The sequence below is a fragment of the Pteronotus mesoamericanus genome, unplaced genomic scaffold, assembly GCF_021234165.1.
Source record: "Pteronotus mesoamericanus isolate MK-2021 breed Mesoamerican mustached bat unplaced genomic scaffold, CSHL_Meso_final contig_50, whole genome shotgun sequence".
NCBI classification, from domain to species: Eukaryota; Metazoa; Chordata; class Mammalia; order Chiroptera; family Mormoopidae; genus Pteronotus; species Pteronotus mesoamericanus.
The window spans coordinates 34,890,952-34,901,482 of NW_026555186.1; positions in this window are offsets into that span (position 1 = coordinate 34,890,952).

Sequence of the window (10,531 nt, forward strand, 5' to 3'; positions counted from 1 at the left end):
GAGCAAACACAGCTAACGATGAATGGAACAGAAATGAGCTTTCCCCACTGAGCTCTGACCAAATTGCAGATTTCATGAAAAAAATAAATGACTATAGCTGTTTTAAGCCACTAAGTTTCAGGGTAGCCTTTTGCACAATAGATGACTATAACAGTCATTTGATATTGCTCTAATGAAACAGCCTACAATTCTCTTTCATCTGCTTTATGCCATGGTTGAATAATCATATGATTCCAGTAAGCATTAGATCTTTCTGCTTCTCACCAAAAGATATATGAATAGAAGGAAAAAAGAACACTAAAATGCTCAACAGCAAAAGATGCTGTGGTTTGTTGGCAAGGCCTATTAATTGTGTTGTGTCTCACTTTTCTCACTCCACCCCATTCTTTCTCCTTTTAGTACAACAAGGAGGCTGGGAGAGATTTGATCATCTTAGCCCTCCTTCTGTGAAATCAGTTAGCATTCAGGAAATGGCAGCCAATACTTGATTCTTCTAATAGATATAGTGGTTGTCTCTTAAGTGAGATGTAAATATTTTAATCCCACCCAATTATTAGTCCAAGGGGGTTTTGTCATGTCTCTCAGTAACGGCTTTGTAGGAATTAGAAGTCTTCTTGTGAGAACAAGATTTATCAGCTGAAGATCTAACAACTGGTACCAATATTTCTACTCAGAAGATATAGGAAAAAAATAAGGAAATATTTCATAATTTATACTTTGAGTGTTTTCTAGAGAATAGAAATACTATAATTCTAAATACATAAATGGTTCAGTGGTCAAAATCATTGTTACCTTTCATAATGTTATTACATCTGTTTTTAGCAGGTCCCACTTTAGATAATATGAGCTGTGATAATAAAGAAAAATACAGAGTATAGTCACATAAGATTTTCTTCCAAAAAAGCTTGGGAATTGCCAAATTGTTCAATGAGATCATCTCAGTTTTAAAGATTGTAAGGATAAGAACTGGCACCTTTCTATGTTTTTTTACTGTCTTTCCATAGCTTGTTTCCCATGATCTATTTGAAATTCCCTAAAATAAGTCCCTACTTATATACTAACACTTTTAGTTTTAAACAGTGTCAAATTTATATTGTTTTCTATACCAAGACACATTACTTATATAATTTTCATTCCTTTATACTAATTCACTAGAAAAATTTAGCCTTTTCAAAGTAGGATTTGCAAATCTTGGAAAACTTGCTCAGAGAATTAGAAGGTCAATCAATATTTTATTCATCTCAACTCACAAGATTTTAATTTATTTAAATGTTTTCTCCTTCTTTTTCCCTTTAGTAAGGAATTAGAATTTCTGAGAAATCTTTCTACTTAGGTCCTGAAAAAATTTTCCCTAGTAGTACAGTACTGTGTTGACACACTGTTAACTCAAAGCAGGTCTTCGGCATGTTGCCTTGAGCCAAAGGTTGTGGTTAAAAATCATGCCATGGATATTTTCTAAATGGTTTCACTGTATATTATATAACACACAGAATTTTTGTGGAGGCTGAGGCTGAGAGGCAAAAGACACAGTGTCACCAACTTCTGACTCTGCTCATCTGGCTCTCTTTACTTTTATACATGGCTGTTAATTATGATAAAAATGTTTATAGGCTGTCTCTCTGGGAGGGAAAGGTTCCTAACTTTCTCCCCTTATGGAGGAAATGGAACTAAATTATTGGATTTTTTGTGTGTGTTTGTGTCAGACTTTGTGTTAGGTGGTAGAGGAGTGTATGTAATGTAAATATAAAGAGAACAGGGACTTGCTCTTGAGTAAATTACAGCCAAACAAGGAAGAAAGATATACACTATGGTGTCCTATGAGAGGTATCAGATAGAGATTAGAACATGCTCCTATGGAAGAAAGGGAAAACTATGAAAATTTAAGGAAACTCTCAGAGAAGAAAAAGAAGGAAATTCTTTTAAGAGAAGAAAATGCATCAAAATATAAAAACCCATAAAGCATATTATATAAGGGTATGTGGTTGAAGTTAAGTTGTAGCATATGGATACATAATTGTAACACAACCTGACCTTATACCTACTTTGGGATTTAAGCCAATCTAATAATTTTCTTGATTAGGAACTTACGTATTAAATTTGTGACTTCTTATTAAAAAATTGGTCTTTAGGTTTATTAATTTCATCAGCTCACAGGCCTCTTTATTTATTTTTTATTATTCATTTCTGTGTTTCTCTGTACTTCAAACTTAGGTCTGTAGAGTTTTATTTTCTCTACTTATATAGCTACATCATGTACCTTTAAATGACATGCTTTCTATGTGTAAAAATAAATTAGTTATATTCCCCTTCCAGATTCTTAAATACACTGTGTACCACCATGAACACACCTTTATCTTGTCAACAACTCCCACATTTGCATCACCTGAAGAAAGATATAGTGGGAAATGTACCGAACCTCAGTGGTAGTGTTACCGAATGCGGACCCGTTGGGGCGGGGAGCCCCAGATGCTATCACCAGAACAATGCTGACCCTTTCGCCGGGGTCCCTCTGTTCTAGGTCCTTTGCCTGCTGCCCTTAAAAATTACAGCTTTCAGTGGCAGAGTATGGTGAAAAGGAATGGAACTATTTATTCAAAAGTTATACAGGTTTTGATTAACGGCTAAATGTCTCTGTTAAATCTCAAAAGCCCTTCAAAACACCCACCAACTCACAGTCTTGCCTTTCTGCCCCCTCCTTACCAAGTCAGGCCAGTCAGGGTCACTGTCCTTCAGAAGAAAAAAGAACAGAAGTCCAGAGCTCAGCTAGGCAGGCCTCTCTCTGTTCCCAGCACCATCCGCTGCATTGCCCCAATCTCAGGTTATTTCAGAATCACGTGTCACCTTCTCACGGCCCATTAGCAAGAGTCCTTTTTCCCCTTTCCTTCCTGCATGGTCTTTGCATTGTTCGATGGCAGCATAGAGCAAATCGTCTCTGAGATCTCATGCACAGGTGCTAGAACCAGGGGAGCCACCTGCATGGCTGCTACATCTTGCTTTCCTACTTCCTAAGCTGCTTGGTCAAGGGAAACTCCACTCCACTTCCAAAACTATGTGGTCAAAAGTCTGAAGCATGGGGGCTGTGCCTGGGTCCCAACCCCCACAGGAATCCTCCCCTGCAATTTCATCTCCAATCCCTATGGCAGGCACTGCAACTGCGAGAGCTCGCCGCCCAGTTACACCCTGGATTCAAGTTTATGCAAACCTTCCTGGTTAGCTTTGTTGAGATGCAAAATAACCGTCTTTGCGTATGAAATCCGAAGCTATCCTGCTATTATTAACATGCAAAATGAGGCTCAATGGCCCTGCTCCAGGTCTCCCATCCCCCATAGCAACCTGCCTTGAGATAATATTTTATATTTTTCTTAGATACCCCAAGTTCTGGACCCCATTACAAATCCTCCCTTTGGGGGATCCTGGCTGTGCTCTGTTACTGTAGTAAATCAGAATATAGAATCCAGACAACATCCCATAAAGGGACTAAATATTAACATTCTGACACACAATTAGAAATTAACCTGAAACAAAAATTGATTTGCATAATAAATTTTATTAAAGAGCAATTTTACTAATAGTTGGCGGAAGGTAGGTTGACAAATATTCATCAGTAAGTAACAGCACATTATTGTGAATTAGCTTTCCCAACAGTTCCATGAATCTTTATTCACTATTGTAATGGGGCACAGCCAGGGCCCCCACAAAGGGTATTTGTAACAGGGTCCAGAAAATGGGGTGTCCAAGAAAAATATATTCTCCCCACCTCAGGGCGGGCCACCCTGGGAGATGGGAGACTTGAGCAGGGCTGTTGAGAGTCATTTTGCAAGTCAATAACAGGATAGCTTCATTCCTCATATGCAAAAAGGGTTATTTTGCATCTCACCAAAGCTAATCAGGAAGGTTTGAAAGACTTAACACAGAATGTAACTGAGAGAGAGAGAGAGGAGAGACAGGGGCCTGCAGGAGAGACAATGAGACACAGACTCTGGGGAAGTGTGAAGACCACGTGGGAGAGAAAGAGGGGAGAAAGGCCTTGCTAGTGGGCTATGGGAAGGTGCCACATGGTTATGAATTACGAGCTGGAGATCGCGGGGATGCAGCGGATGGTGCTGAGACCCAGGAGAGGTCTGCCTAGCTGAACCCTGGATTTTTTTTCTTCCGGACAGTACCCCTGACTGGCCTGACTGGCCTAACTGGGCAAAGGGAGGAAGGCAGGACTGTGTGTGTGTGCTGGTGATTGCTTTAAAGGGATTTTGAAATTTAAGAGCGACATTTAGCTGTTAATCAAACCTGTATAACTTTTGAATAAATAGTTCCTTTTCTTTTCACCAAACTCTGCCATTTAGACCCATAATTCCAAGGGCGGCGGGCAAAGAACCTTCAACCGGGGGACCTGGGGGAAGGACGGGGTCGTTCTTTCGGTAATAGCATCTTGTTTGGTAACTCTATGTTTGTACACGCTACAAAATACTAATGGTAGAAGTATATTTCAGGAGAGGGATCTAAGTCAAAATCATGCCATAACTGATCTGACATATTTACATGATTGTCTTTGTCAGAAATGTTTCTGGAAACTTACCAGACCGATTGCCTCATTGTCATTTGCAATAATCCAGATGACAGAGTCTGTCAGTAAAATATTTTTCCCAGCGTGTGGGAGTATCATCAGCTTCTCCAATGTGGACAATTTTACTGTAGGGAGTGGAAATGTTCATCTTTCATTTTATGAACAGAAAGCAAACTATATGAACATAAGATATATTTCCAGTAAACAAGAATTTTGAGACTATGAGAAAAGATAATGGAATATAGGGTTCTAACATGAATATTTATGAAAAAAATAGCAGGGATAAGTCAGATGAATCATCTAATTACACAAATGAACAAGAAAAGTGTGGATAATATACATGCATATAGACAACAGAAATAAAGAATTTGGGGCCACATGTTTGGAAAGAATTGATCTAACAAATAAATTACAATTACTGATTACAATAGACATGCATATTCTGGGTTTAGTAATTCCAATCATGTAAATATTTACAATTGCCCTTTTATATTTGAAAATAATTTTAAATATCCTTTATGATCTTCATAAGCTTCTTGCCCTCTCATTTATCCAGTATAGAAACTATTTTCCTTGTTCAATATTTCATGTTTCAGAGAAAGATGAAGACTTCTCAAGATTGTTAACTGAAAGATGTGACGTTTTTAATCTATAGCTTCAACTTTCTCTGCCACTCTTTAGCATATTTTCATTTCTGTAAACACTAACTTCACTCAAGATCTCACTGGATCCATTCTTAGGATATTTAGTTACTTAGATTAGGTAATATGTAATCAATGCAAATTGAGTAACCTTAAATGTTGCTTGAAACATTCTAAATATGCCATTTTTTTTTCTTGTGGTTAATAAATCAGCAGGTCAGCAGAGTAATGCTAAGTAAGATCAGCTGATGAATAATAGTTGTTAATTTGTTCATATGTAATGGAAGGAAATGTTCCTATTCAGTGTACATGTATGCTAAACCATAGATAACAATCACTTGGATTTTCTGTTACTATATTGTGAGATTTTAAAGTCAAAGTCTTAAAACTCTTTGATTTTATTTTGATTCTCAGGTTGCCTTTAATCTTACTACATTAACCTCTCAGATGGACTACATAGGCTTAACAAACACATTCCAAATTCCTTATGTCCTCATACACAATAGGGAGGGACAAACAACCCTAGCTCCCTCAAAAGTTATAACCCGGCCTTTTATAGTAATAACTTCACATGGTGTTCTAAAGGAGTCCAGAAGTGAATTTTTTGAGACCAACTTCTTAGAAATAGCCTGATTTGCTTATTCTCTAACTACTGATTCCATTTAGATACAATCATGAGCTAAAGCATAGCTATTTTGCTACTCAGCAGTTTAGCTTTACAAAATCAGGCTCTCTTCTTCCCATATCCTTGGACAAATGGAGCGATCATGACTTGTGAACATAGTTTCAGTAAACCATGTGTGGGGGTAATGACATTTCAAACAAAAGCTCATGATTTTTGAAATGTAAGTCACACTTGTAAAGAAAAAGCCACAAATAAATTTTTATAAGATACATTTACTACATGGCAAGGAGAAATTAAAACTCATTCCAAAATTGTAAGTTTAAACTTTATTTTTTAACGCATTAAACTTCAAATTTGTTTTCATTTAGATTCAGGATAGTCTGCACTCATATATTCATATTAAAGCCATTTTGTGATTTCTTTTGTGACAAATACTTGTTTTCATAAACCATAGAACTAAGGAAAAGAAGTTTTCATATTTTTGCATAGTACACTAAATACTTCAGACTTTTTTTGCTTTTCTTTTTTATTATATTTTGATTATATTATTACAATTGTCCCAAATATTCCCCCTTGGTCTCCCTCTTTCCAGAACTCTTTACTCTTACAGGTAATCCCTACACTATTGTTCCCGTCCGTAGGTCATGTGTATAAATTCTTTTGCTACTCCATTTCCTATTCTGTACTTTACATCCCCATGGCTATTCTGTAACTACCATTTGTACTTCTTAATCCCCTTAACTCTTCAGCCATTCCCCTATACCCACCTCCCATCTGGTAACAATCAAAACAGCCTCTGCGTCTATGATTCTGTCTCTGATCTTCTTGTTTGCTTTGTTTGTTTTTTAGATTCAATCGTTGACAAGTATGCATTTATCAGCATTTTATTGTTCATAGTTTGATCTCCTTTTCTTAATTAAGTCCCTTTAACATTTCATATCATAATGGTTTGGTGATGATGAACTCTCAGTTTTTTCTTGTTGAGGAAGCTCTTTATTTGCCCTTCAGTTCTAAATGATCTTTGTTGGGTAGAGCAATCTTGGCTGTAGGGCCGGCTTTTCATGATTTGGAATATTTCTTGTCAGTCCTTTCTAGTCTATAAAGTTTCTTTTGAGAAATCAGCTGACAGTCTTAAGGGACTCCCCTGTAGGTAACTAATTGTTTTTCTCTTGCTATTTTTATGATTCTCTCTTATCTTTAACCTTTGGCATTTTAATTATGATGTATCTTGGCATAGGCTTCTTTGCATCCATCTTGTTAGGGATTCTCTGTGCTTCCTGGACTTGCATGTCTATTTTCTTCACAAAATTAGGGAAGTTTTCTTTCATCATTTTTAAAAATAGATTTCCAATTTCTTGCTCTTTCTCTTCTCCTTCTGGCACCCCTATGATGTGGATGTTGGGCCACTTGAAGTTATCCCAGAGACTGCTTACACTACCCTCATGTTTTTTATTCTTCTTCTTGTTGTTTTTATTGTTTGTTTTTTGCTTCCTTATGTTCCAAATCATGATTTTACTCTCAGCTTTATTCACTCTACTCTTGTTTCTAGTAAATTTGTCTTTATGTCAGTTAGTGTATCCTTTGTTTCTGACTGGATCTTTTTTATTCTGTTGAGGTCCTTACTAAATTCCTTGAGCATCGTTATAACCAGTATTTTGAGTGCTGCATCTAATAGATTGTTTATCTCCATTGTGCTTAGTTCATTTTCAAGAGTTTTGACCTGTTATTTGCCTGGGCCATGTTTCTGTGTCTCTTCATTTTTGCAGCCTCCCTGTATTTGTTTCTATGTATCACATAGAGCTGCTATGACTCCCTTTCCTGGTATTGTGGCCTAATGTAGTAGGTGTCCTGGGGTCCAGTGGCACAGCCTCCCTTAACACCCAAGCCGGGTACTTTAGGTGCACCCTTTGTGTGGGCTGAGTACACCCTTCTCTTGTAGGTGAGACTTGATTATTGTTAGCAGAGTCAATTGGAGGGATTTACCCAGGCCAGTCAGCTGCAAGGACTGACTGTGCTTACCAGCAGAGCCTCAGATATGGCACCCTCATGCTGGCTCTGTGGCTGTGCTTGCCTCTTTATCTGGGAGAAAGTTATTCCCTAGCTCTTGCCTTAAAGCCAACCACTTCACTTCTTACCCTGTATGCCCCTGATATCTTTCAAGCTGCTACACTGGTGCTGAATTTCAGAGAGAATGAGTCTGACTAAGTTTGTGTGTGACTTATTTAAGAGGAATGCTTGCTACTTTACGGGTTTCTTTCACTGACTCAATCCCTCCTGGTTTTTTTCAACCATAAGTTATGGGAACTTATCTTTCTGGCACTGGTACACTGGGCTGGGGGTCCCAGTGTGGGTCTGGTACTCTGCTCCTGAGAGATCCTTCCAAATTTTTATCCAGTATATGTATATGTGTGACCAGCCCATTTTGTGTCTCAGCCCCTCCTACCAGTCTTGATGGATGAGGTTTCTTTGATTCATAGTTGTCAGACTTCTATTCAACTTAATTTCTGCTGGTTATGAGTGATGGTTGTTCTATAATTTAGTTGTAATATTGGTGTGGTTGTGTGAGGAGATAAGCTGTATTTTTACCTATGCTGCCATCTTGACCAGAAGTCTCAGAAAAATATTGGACTCTAGTGTTTAGAGTAATAAAATTTCTCATGTTCTGCTTGAAACTTTATCTTGGAAGTACAGTTGATAATTTTTATTTTTTTGCTTTCTTTTGCTCTTGATCTAGACTTTTATTATTTTCCTGATTCAACTAATTGGAGCAAGAATTCCTGTACTGATTGTAGATATCTGTTCCAGACTAGTGAATGCACCAGATCCCTGAATGTTAATGATCAGTAGGAGAAGCTTTAACAATGGTCAAGAGTTTATAATATGTCCTCTTCCAGGCTGCTGACTATATCCATTTTGTTGATACCTGCTGATTTGTCATGGTGAAATCTGTCATATCTGGTAATTTGCTTTGTCCTAAAACAATTTCTTGGACTAATGCATTCACAATTACCCCATAAGGGGAGTAACACAAATTTAGGTGTCAATGTAACAGGCATATGCTTTTGAATATCCTTGGTGGGAGACTGGATATTATTGGGGCTTAACAGTGATTCCAAATAATGCTGTAAATAATTTCCATTTTAATCAAGTATTATTAACTTGACTGCAGTATATATCAAAGTGTAATGTTTCTCACCTGAAAAATATTTTGATTGAGTATAATTACATGATATATTAAACAATAAGACAAAAAGTCTCTTATGAAAATCAAACACATAAAAAATGTGTTGTCCTAGATTGACCTGAGATCTTAGGAAATAATATCTAGGAAATTATGTATAAAAGAAAGAAACTTCTGCATAGAGAAACACATAAAATGCTTAGGTTAGTTACGTACTGGGTTACCAACACAGGAAAAAAAAATCCCAATAAAAGACTTAGATCTCAAGTTATAGCTTTCCTAAGAAAATAGCTGCTTATTATTCACATATATTTCCCAGTTTAAGGTAACACACAGTCTTCTTATAATTCTTTTTTAAGGCAGAATATTTACTTACACAAAACCGAAGCCAGGCTTCTGTTTTGCCACAGCTGAGCAGATAAACAGAGCTAAACTAGCTCATGATTTACCACAAAATACTTAGTTATACTGCCAGAGTTTTCTGGTGAAATTTTTTTCTAACTCAGCTATTAAAATAGAAACTTTTTATAAACTTGAAGTCCAATTGCATTTCAATACATATTTTATTTTTAATAAACATTAATGTATAAATGTATGTCTTGTATAATCTTAATTACTACTGATATAGCCAAAGTCTTTTATAATCACCTAACCCTAAATCTAGTCTCCTCTCTGAACTACATTTATATTTAAAAATATAAGTCGGAAGGAAAAGTAGTAAGGCTGAGAAAAAAATATACTCTGCAGAACTATGTCAGTGTGAATTCAAAAGCTTGTTTTTTATATTGCTTACCATATAATCTAAGACAAATCTTTTTGGTTAAATGTAAAATACAAAATAATTGTGAATTTTTAGAGAAAATGTGTATTATGTGTCTGTTATGTACTAGGTGTTAAATAAATAGTTACATTTTTAAAGAAACCATACATACAAATATATTGGAAAACCAAAGACATAGTAAAATCTCACAGATTCTGATCTGAGGGCAAAGAAACACAAGTTTATTAAGATTATTTTAACATTCTTAACCAAGAAACTAGAGATGAGTTTCCTGATGCCATATCTGCAGAATGAATTCCAGAGGCAGTAAATCACATTCCTCTAAGATACATGTGCACTCACTCCGACAAAGAACCTCAGGAGCAAAAGCCAGGAACTGTGTGAAAAACAAAAAAGTTTTTGTACCAAAGACAGAACAAAGCAAAACAAAACAGAAGAAAACCTTACTTCTCGTGTTCTAAGTGTAAACTGTGAGTCTTTAAAAAAATAGTTCTAGTCTTAATTTATCATTTTAGGAAGAAAAGAATCAGAATTGAAAACTACATGAGTTTATTTATTTTTATTTTTAATTGAATTTACTGGGGTGATATTGGTTAATAAAAGTATATGTTTCAGTTGTACTATTCTACCATATGTCATCTGTATACTGTATTGTGTGTTTACCACCCTGAGTCAAGTCTCCTTTCATCACCATTTATGGATTTAGTACACTCAAGTCAACCCTATATTGATTGCTTTATTT